At 35.4% G+C, this 11,191-nt stretch overlaps 1 pseudogene; it reads right to left on the reverse strand.

The window, feature by feature from the left end:
* Positions 1-3,632: 3,632 nt before the first annotated feature.
* On the reverse strand, positions 3,633-4,416 carry LOC120616699 (60S ribosomal protein L23a-like; annotated as a pseudogene).
* Between the last annotated feature and the right edge of the window lie 6,775 nt (positions 4,417-11,191).

The following is an 11,191-nucleotide window of genomic DNA, read 5'->3' on the forward strand; positions in this document are numbered from 1 at the left end:
CAGCCCTTAATGGGAAGCTGGCAGGGTTGAGCCATCAGGAAGTATCACTCAAGCTAACTGGCCACTCACCTGGACCCACAGCACTGGGAATTAGGGCGATTCCAGCCCTGCTCACAAGCCTACAGGCTAAGGCAGAATAGCCTAGTGAGACCTACTCAGTTATGCCTTTCCTACTCAAATGATCTATTCATTCTTCCTTAACAGCACACTCAGTACTGGTGGTCAGAAGGAATTTTAAATATTTTACACTTTCTAAGAAATTATAATGACTGAACACAAATTATAAGGTAAGCATCTTATTAGAGAAGTCATCCTACTTTTCCAAATTGTGAAAATCCATTTATAATACAAACTCTTTAGTAATTTTTCAGTAGTGTTTGTGAGGCTCAATCTTGGTAAAGAGGAACTTTACTCAGGAGTTGGAAAGTGTTTTTTATTTATGTGACCTGGCAGGTTGTGTGCACTTTTTCAGATATAATTTCCCAAGTGAACATCACCATGCCCAGCCTCCTCCTATAAACCCCAATGACATAAAGTGCTGAAAAGTGCTTTGAAGCCAGTAAGAAGCTATTGGGCAAAATAAAGTAATGCCTTTGGGAAGGAAAATGATTTTTGTGCTAAAAGCATTTAGTTTGGTCCAGGAATGAACCCCAGAGTCCAAAGGCTTGGGTTCTAGCCCTAAGCTCATTGTGCGTTTAATTCATTTTGACTGAAGGCAATGTGCTAGATTGAGAGAGAAAATGTGGAACTCAGCAAACATGGATTTACTCTATCGTAAATCTTACGATATAAAAGGTGAGACAGATGCTACCACATATTAGCACAAACAATAAAAAAGTTTTAATATCAATATGTGCTGAGATGAATACATTTGGAATGAGAGTTTGTAAGAACAGAAGCTTGCCAAGTCTTGGGATGAACAAAAGCTTCAGGAATCAGCACTTGAGCCAGAAGTGCAGGGCTATGGAACATAGCACTTAAATCACAGAGCCTCGATTTCCTTCTATGCAAAGTTGAATTTCCAAAAATCTGGCCATTCTGAAATCTTGGTTTTTCACCATCTAATGACCTTCAAACAGAAACAAACTCACTGACTGCACCGAGACTCACTTTAAGGAGGGAGACAGTAAGGTGTGTGCTGGCCAATTTTGCTATTAATATTGTAGTTTTCTTTTATCTTAAACTATCTCCATCTCTAAAATCAGGCTAACTCGTCAAGTCAATCAAACATCCAGTGACAGTAGGCAAGGTCTAATTGGTATTTGATCTATTGGTTTGAAGGTAATCAACATGCATCGATTAGATAAAACCTGGATATGTAGATAGACGCTTATTACTGGCCATGCCAACACACACAGGTCTTCCAGCTCTTCACAAAGAGTTTGAGGTTCCTAGTGGATAAGCGAAGAGAGAACAGACTTAGATTTTTTTTAATCACAATATCTTCATTCCAAGCAGATCACTATTTTTGGTGAAAAAATCTAAGTCTCTGGATGGAAGCAGTGAGTTGAAATTAAATTGTACGAGAATTAGAAAAGCAATCAATGACCTAATATTTGAGCCAACTCATTTTAAAAACAGGGTACTGGGTGGTGGGGCAACTGATTCTTTCAGACTTTTCTGTAAAAAGCCAAACCCCGCCCCGCCCCCAAAAAAACCCTTGGATCTCGCTGTTTATGTTATCATAGCTACACACACATTTCAGAGGGGTGAGGACAGCCTAACAATTTTAAAATAATGTTTTCAGTAATTTTACTAACAAGTGATTGTCAAAGATGGTCAAAAAGGTATAATAGGATATAGAGTATTTTATTCTACTACTAATTTGTTAAGATGATTTTAAAATCAGGATTTAGTGATAAATTTTTTCTTTAATCTGTTGTAATGTTTATAAATTGTTTGCTCTAACTTTAATAACATTTTAGTGTCAGTCTTGCCTTACATTAAATTTAAATAATTATGCTTTTTTATACACTGTTAGAGTCTATGTGCTCTTTTTAAAGAATTTTAGAAACTCTTTTCGTGAGTACAATTTGCTTACAATTGCCCTTTTTGTACGTTTTCTCAGGTATTTTTTAATGAGGACATATGAGTCTTGGAAGGAGATGAGTGTGTTCCCTCCTGTAAACTCAGCAAGAGTTTGTGCAGATGTTTACATGGTTGTACAGGTATCAGAAAGGATTATATACAGCAAAAAAAAAAAAAGTCAAAAAAGGAAAATGTTGTAAATCTGAGGGAAAGAAGTCTAATGTTTTTCCTGTGTCCATGATGCACTTAACTGCTGTAACTGGTGGTTAAAAACAGTATAAATTTTGCAGGAGCAGGACCTACAAGGTCACATGAAATGAAAACATTTACCCTTATTGATATTTAATCTGAATTTACTAAAGACCATATAAATACAATGATTTTTTTTTGCCTGGATAGAATAGGACCCATTAGATCAAAAACATAAATAATCATAAATGTGTATAACACAAAACACATCCCTAATGATCAATTTCTTCTTTAATTATGATGCCAGAAGGTTTGGATAAAGCAGGAGCACTTTAAAAAATTTTTTATTTTTCAATTAGAGTTGACATACAATATTACTTTATATTAATCTCAGGTATACAGTATAATGGTTAGAAATTTATATATTTTATGAAATAATCCCCCAATTAGTCTAGCGCCCACCTGGCAGTATACTTAGTTGTTACAATATAATTGACTATATTTCTCATGCTGTACTTCACATCCCCATCACTATTTTGTAATTACGAATTTGTACTTAATCCTTTCACTTTTTTTTGTTTTTGTTTTTCTTATATATCTCATTTTTAAAATTTCATTTTATTATTAGTTTTAAGTATATAGTACATTGGTTAGACATTCATATAGTTTATGAAATAATCCCTATGATTACTCTTTCTCTCCTCTGGCTCTACACCTAGCCATTACATTACTGCTGACTGCATCCCCTACGCCATGCTCTTTTCACCTATCCCCACAATGCCCCTTCAATCCGGCAATCATCAGTTTCTTCTCTGTATCTGAGCCTGTTTCCATGTTTTTGTTTATTTATTCTTTTCTTTAGATTCTATGTAAAAGTGAAATCATATGGTATTTGTCCTCTGTTTGACTTATTTCACTTAGCATAATACCCTCTAGGTCTATTAACATTGTTGCAAATGGTACTATTTTATTCTTTTTTTATAGCTGAGTAATGTCCCATTGCACACATGTACCACTTCTTTTTTATTCAATCATCTATTGATGAGCAATTGGGTTGTTTCTGTTTCTTGGCTATTGTAAATAATGCTGCAATGAGTATAAGGATGCACATATCTTTTTGAATTAGTGTTTTGGATTTCTTCAGATAAATACCCAGAAGTGGACTTGTTGAGTCATAAGGTAGTTCTCTTTTATTTTTTTTTCAGGAATTGTCATACTGTTTTCTATAGTGGCTGTGCCAATTTATAATCCTACCAAATGTGCACAAGAATTCTCTTTCTCCAATGGTATCTTCGTAATACCATTGTTTATTGATTTATTGTCCATAGTCATTCTGACAGGTGTAAGGTGATAACTCATTTTTTTTTTTTACAGTGAAAAATTTTTATATTTGGAATTAGCCAGCTAGACTCAGTTTATATGATCCCAATTTTGTCGGCAGCATTCAAAGCATCATAGTTGAGAGCCAGCTGAACATATGCCTTCTTCTCTCCATCAGACCTGAGTTTACTGCCTATGTTTTCTTCTAGGGTGTGGACTTTGGCTACATCATTGTCATAGAGCTACTTCACAGCCTGTCTGGTGTTAACATCTACGATGAACACAAGTGTACTATTGTCTTCTGTCTTCTTTATGTCTGACTCAGTAGTCGGGGGAACATGATGACGACATAGTGGTCTAGCTTGTTTCTTCTGGGGGCACTCTTCCAAGGATATTTTGGCTGTCTTTGGAGCTGCAGTGTTTTGGGCCATTGGAAGGTGAGCGAGTTCATATAGTTTTTTTTGTGTGTGTGGCTGTGGATGCCTATTAGCACTGCTTTCTTTGCCTTCGAAGCCTTTGCTTTGGCGTTAGCTTTGGGAAGGGGAGGGGCTTCCTTCACCTTCAGTGCCATCTTCGTAAAAAGGCTCATTGTGGTTTTGATTTGCAATTCTCTGACGACTGGTGACATTGAGCATCTTCTTTTTTTAAATTTTGATATTTAAAATTATTTTATATTAGTTTCAGATATATAGTACAATGGTTATACATTTATATAATTTATGAAGTGATCTTTCTGATTATTTTAGCACCCATCTATCTCTACACATAGCCCTTACAATAATATTGATTATATTCCCTATGCTTTGCTCTATGTGCCCATGTCTGTTTTATAACTACTAATTTATACTTCTTCATCCCTTCACTTTTTTTCCCCAGCTCACCAATCTCCCTCCCCTCTGGCAATCACCAGTTTGTTCTCTGTATGTGTGAGTCTCTTCATTTGCTGTGTTCCTTAGATTCTACATGCAAGCGAAATCATATATGTATCTTCCTCTGTCTTATTTCATTCAGCATAATATCCTCTAGGTCCATCCAAATCATTGTAAATGGTAAGATTTCATTTTTCATGTCTGAGTAATATTCCATTGTAGAAATGTACCATAATTTCTTTATCCAATTGTCTATTGATGGGCACCTAGTTTGCTTCCATATCTTGGCTATTGTGAATAGTGCTGCAGTGAACATAGAAGTATATAGATCTTTACGAATTAATGTTTGGGTTTTCTTTGGCTAACTACCTAAAAGTGCAATTGGTGGGTCAGAAGGTAGTTCTATTTTTAATGTTTTAAGGAACCACCAAACTGTTTTCTATAGTGGCTGTACCAATTTGCAATCCTACCAACAGTGAACGAGGGACTTCTTTTCTCCACATCTTTGTTGTTTTTTGATTTATTGATGGTAGTCATTCTGACAGGTATGAAGTGATATCTCATTGTGGTTTTAATTTGTATTTCTCTGATTAGTGATTTCGAGCATCTTTTCATATGTGTATTGGCCATCTGTATGTCCTTATTGGAGAAATGCCTATTCAGTATTCAGGTTCTCTGTCCATTTTTAAAATTAGATTGTTTTTTTTTTTTGGTGTTTAGTTGTATGAATTCTTTATAAATTTTGGATATTAATCCCTTATTCGATGTATCTTTAGTTAATATCTTTTCTGATTCAGTATGTTGCCTTTTTACATTGTTGATGGTTTCCTTTACTGTGCAAAACCTTTTTAGGTTCATGTAGTTCCATTTGTTTATTTTTCCTTTTGTTTCGCTTGCTTAAGGAGATATATCATTAGAAAATATTAGTAACAGCAATGTCAGAGAGTTTACTGCCTATGTTTTCTTCTAGGAGTTTAATGGTTTCCAGTCTTACTTTTAAGTCCTTTATCCATTTTGAGTTTATTCCTGTATATGGTGTAAGAAGTTAATCCAGTTTCATTTTTTTGCATGTATTTGTTCTGTTTTATTAACATCATTTATTGAAGAAGCCGTCTTTGTATATTGTATATTCTTGCCTAATTTGACATAGATCCAATAACCATATAGGTGCGGATTTATTTCTGGGCTCTCCATTCTGTTTCATTGATCTATCTGCCTCTTTTTATGGCAGTACCATGCTGTTTTCATTACTATAGCCTTGTAGTTTAGTTTGATGTCAGGTAGCATATCTCCAATTTTGTACTTTCTCAAGATTGCCATGACTATTTGAGGTCTTTTATGGTTCCATAGAAATTTTGAAATTATTCGTTCAGTACTGTGAAAAATGCTAATGGTATTTTGATATGGATTGCATTGAATCTACAGATTGCTTTGAGTAGTATAGTCATTTTAACGATGTTGATTCTTCCTACTCATGAGCACAGTTTATGCTTCCATTTGTTTTTATCTTTATTAATTTTTTATCCATGTCATATTTTTTGAGTACAAGTCTTTTACCTTCTTTGTTAAATTTATCACTAAGTATTTTTTGATGCAATCATAAATGGGATTGTTTTCTTAATTTCTCTTTCTCATAGTTCATTATTGTTGTATTAAAATGCAACCAGTTTATGAATATTAATTTTGTATTCTGCTACTTTACTAAATTTATCAATCCTAACAGTTTTTTTGTGGGATCTTTAGAATTCTTTTTATACAATAACATGTCATCTGCAAATAATGTCATCCTTTTAAATTTGGAAGATTTTTATTTCTTTTTCTTGTCAGATTGCTGAGGCTAGGAAATTTGATACTTCTTTTATTTTTGATTTTATTTAATTGGGTCCTCTTTTTGTATGAGTTTGGTTAAAGGTTTATCAATTTTGTTTATCTTTTCAAAGAACCAGCTCTTGGTTTTATGTATCTTTTCTATTTTTTTAAAGACTTTATTTCATTTGTTTCTGCGTTGATCTTTATTATTTCCTTCCTTCTACTAACTGTGGGTTTTGTTTGCTGAGTTTTTTAATAGTGTTTTTTTTTTTTTAAAGTCTAAGGTTAGATTGATTATTTGAGATTTTTCTTGTTTTTTTTTTTTTTTTGAGGTAGGCCTATATTCCTACAAATTTCCCTCTTAGGATTGCTTTCGCTGTGTTCCATTAATTTTGATCATTGTTTTTCACTTTCATTTGTCTTGAGGTATCTTTGATTTCTTTCTTGATCTAATTGTTAATCTATTTATTGTTTAGTAGCATATTATTTAGTCCTAGGGTGTTTGTGTATGTTTTAGGTTTTTTTTCCTTCTAATTCATTTCCAGTTTCATACCATTGTGGTATGATATTTCAATCTTCTTAAATTTATTGAGACTTGTTTTGTGGCTTAACATGTAATTTATGTGGAAACAATGTTCCATGTGTACTTGAAAAAAATGTATATCCTGCTGTTTTGGAGTGAAACACTCTAAAAATATCAGTTAAATTCATCAGGTCTAGTGTTTCATTTAAGATCACTGTTTCCTTTTTGATTTTATGTCTGGAAAATCTGTCCCTTGGAGTCGATGGGAGGTTAATTTCCCCTACTATGACTGCACTGCTATCGATTTCAACCTTTATGTCAGTCAATATTTGCTTTATATATTTAGGTGCTCCTATGTTGGGTGTATAAATGCTTACTAAGGTTCTGTCCTCTTTTTGGATTAATCCATTATCATTATGTAATGTCCTCCTTTGTCTCTTATTTTAGCCTTTGTTTTATTAAAAATTTATTTATTTTAATTAGTTTCAAGTATACAATACATTGGTTAGATCTATATAGTTTATAAAACAATCCCTCCAGTTACTCCCTCCTTCCTCTGACCCTCCACCTAGCCAATGTGTTAATGCTAACTACGTTCCCTATAACGTGCTCCCCATCCTTGTGACAATCCATCAATACTAATTAGTACTTCTTTAACCCTTCACTCCATTCTCCTAGCCCCCAAAGTGCCCCACTCTGTCCATCACCAAATTGACCACTATATTTGTGAGTCTGTTTTTGATTAGTTTTTTTTTTTTTATTCCTTAGATTTCACATGTAAGTGAAAACGTATCGTATTCATCTTTCTCTGTCTGACTTAAATACTTTCTAGGTCCATCAAAGCAATATCTTTTTCCAATCCCTTCCTTTTAGTCTGTGTGTGTCTTTTAATCTGAAGTGAGTCTTTTGTATTTTTTCTTCTTAAAGAAGTCCCTCCAACATTTCCTGTATTGCTGACTTGGTGGTGATAAATTTCTTTGGCTTATTTTTGTCTGGGAGCTCTTTATCTGTCCTTCGATTCTAAATGATAGCTTAGCTGGATAAAGTATCCTTGGTTGTAGATCCTAGGTCTTCGTCCTGTTGAATATATATACATACATATATATATATGTATGTATATATACATACATATATATATATATATACATTCAGTGAAGTTCTCACTGAATTTATGTATATATATATATATATATATATTTTTTTTTGCCAAGCCCTTCTGTCCTGCATAGTTTCTTTTGAGAAATCAGCTGCCGGTTTTATGGGTGCCCCCTTGTAGGTAACTAACTACTTTTCTCTTGCTGATTTAAGATTCTCTCTTTGTATGTAACCTTTGGCATTTTAATTATGATGTGTCTTGGTGTGGGCCTCTTTGGGTTCCTGGTTTTGGGGATCCTCTGAGCTTCCTGGGGTTGCATGTCTATTTCCTTCACCAGATTAGGAAAGTTTTCCATTATTATTTCTTCAAATAGCTCTTCAACATCTTGTTTTCTTTCCAATAACCCTACGACACAAATATTTTTATATTGAATAGTGTCCCATATGCTCCTTAAATTATTTTTATAATCTTGGCATCTCATCTCTTGCCATTCTGCTTGCATGTCCTTGGCTTTCCCATCCTCTAGATAGGGCATTTGATCCTTTTCTTTATTTACTTTGTTTATTCCTTTGTTTATTCCATTTAATATACTTCTTATCTCAGATAATGTGTTTTTCATTTCTGACTGGTTCCCTGTTACAATTTCCATTTCCATTTTATGTTTTTTTATCTCTTTGTTGAAGTTCTCACTGAATTTATGAAGTTCATTGAGCATCTTTATAACCAGTGTTTTGAACTCTGCATCTGTTAGATTGCTTGACTCCATTATATCTGTATTTCTGTTCTGTTCTCTCATATGGTTTCTGCTTCTTTGTCTTCCCATTTTGGCTGCCTTTCCATGTCTGTTTCTATGTAATAAGCAAAGCTCCTAAGTCTCCCAGTCTTATTAGTGTGGATTTATGAAGTAGGTCTCCAGTGCCACAGTCCTGAGAGGGGTTCAGCTGCAGGCCAAACTTAGCACAAGCCTCTACCCCTTTGGGGCCACCTGTTAAGATTCAGCAAGCAATCCACAGATGCTGTGCTTATAGTTGTCTCACAAGGCCACACCAGAAACCGAGGCCAGCTGCCTCCAGTGTGAGTCTAGGTGCTGCTCAGCAAAGAGCATTTGACTTGCTGAGGCTATACCTGGATATGGCTTGGGTGGGGCTGTGAGTTGGGGGAGGTGGGGTTTCAGGGAATCCTCTGGGCAGAATGACCTCTGTTATCCAGTTTGATGACTTCATGGCTATGGTGGCGCTGTGTCTGCACACTGGGAAGGGGGAAGGGTTCAACAGGGAACAATGGATACGGCTGGCACTTCTGTACAGAGCGAGTCTCACCTGTACCCTCACTCCGACAATGTCTTCCTGTAAGTCCCTGGTGCCCACTGCATGCAGCAGAATCATCACTGGTGCTCACAAGGAGCAAGTCTGGCACCACAAAAATCCACTTATGGATACAGCCCCTTTAAGAGACTTCTTCCACTACCACTGCCTCAGCCTCTGTCTCACTCAGCTGCTTGAGACCAGGCAGCCCTGGGTCCTTGCCCCGTCCTACCTTTTGCCGTTGCAGGGTGATTTTTTGTATTTCACCCTATTTTTGTGGCTTATTCATCTAGACCCCAGGCAATTTTTCCTTGCTGCTGCTCCTTGTTTCCATCACAACTTTGATTTGGTCGCCAGAGGGATGAACAGAGCCTCTCTCACCTACGCCATTATTTTTTCAGTCTCCTAGCCTTTGTTTAAAAGTCTATTTTGTCTGATTTAAGTTTTGCTTTCCCAGTTTTTTTCATTTTCGTTTATGTGAAATATTATTTTTTATCTCTCTACTTTCAGTCTGTGTGTGTCTTTCCATCTGACATTGGTCTCTTTTAGACAGCATATGTATGGGTCTTATTTCCTTATCCATTCAGCTACCCTATGCCTTTTTATTGAATCATTTAACCCATTTACATTTAAAGTGATTATTGATAAGTACATAGTTATTGCCATTTTATTATTCATGTATATGTTTCTTTATGTTTCTCCTATCTTACAAAAGAAGACCCTTTAACATTTCTTGCAATACTAGCTTAGTGGTGATAAATTTCTTTAACTTTTTCCTGTCTGGAAAGCTCTTAATATCACTTTCAATTTTAATTTATAGCCTTGCTGGGTAGGGTAGTCTCAGTTGTAGGTCCTTGTTTTCATCACTTTGAATATTTCATGCCAGTTTCTTCTGGCCTACAAATTTTGAGAAATCAGCAGACAGTCTTATGGGAGCTCTCTTGTAAATAACTAGCTGCCTTTTGCTAGCTACTTTTACTATTTCCTTTTTGTCTTTAACCTTGGCATTTTAATTATGATGTGTCTTGGTGTGGACCTCTTTTGGTTCATCCTGTTTGGCACTCTCTGTACTTTCTGAACTTTTATGTCCATTTCTTTTTTCACCAGGATAGGAGAGTTTTCCATCATTATTTCTTCAAATACATTTTCAATCCCTTGCTCTTTCTCTTCTCCTTCTGGTATTTTTATGATACAAATTTTGTTATGCTTGATTTTGTCCCAGAGTCCCCTTAAACTATCCTCATTTTTAATTAGTTTCAGGTATACAGCACAATGATTAAGCATTTGTCTAATTTATGAAGTGATCTCCCTGATTACTCTAGTACCCATCTGGCACTACACAATTTTTTTTTCTTTTTGCTGATCAGATTAGGTGTTTACTGTTACGTCGTTTTCCAAATTGCTGATTTAATCCTCTGCTTCATCTAATCTATTGTTGTTTTTCCTAGTGTATTCATTTCAGTTATTATATTCTTTATTTCAGAATGGTACTTTTTATGGTTTCTATGTCATTTTTTTCCTTACTATTTTTTGTAGAAGTTCTCACTGAGGTCATCTACTCCTCTCTTAAGTTTATTAAGCATCCTTAAAACCAGTGTTTTGAACTATATATCTGGTAGGTTGCTCTCCTCCACTTATTTCAGTTCTTTTTCTGGAGTTTTCTCCTGTCCTTTCATTTGGGTAATGTTTCTTTGTTTTCTTATTTTGGCTGCCTCTCTGTGTTTGTATCTTTGAACTAGGTAGATCTGCTATGTCCCCCGGTCTTGGCCTGGTGACTTTATGTATAAGTGCCCTGGAATGCCCAGTGGTGCAGTCTCTGTGATCACTTGTATTAGGTACTCCAGAGTGTCCCTTGTGTGGGTTGTACGTGCCCTCCTTTGTAATTGAGCCTCAATTGCTGTTGGCATATCAGTAGGTAAAATTGACTCGCTAGCTAATTGGCTGTGAGGATTGGCCATGCCCACAGCAATGAGCTGCCATGTGGAAGCTAAACTTTTGGAGCGGACTTATCCCAGTGGGCTTGTATGCCTGTTCAGACCACCCTTTATGTGTG

The sequence above is a fragment of the Pteropus medius genome, unplaced genomic scaffold, assembly GCF_902729225.1.
Source record: "Pteropus medius unplaced genomic scaffold, Ma_sr-lr_union100, whole genome shotgun sequence".
Lineage (NCBI taxonomy): Eukaryota > Metazoa > Chordata > Mammalia > Chiroptera > Pteropodidae > Pteropus > Pteropus medius.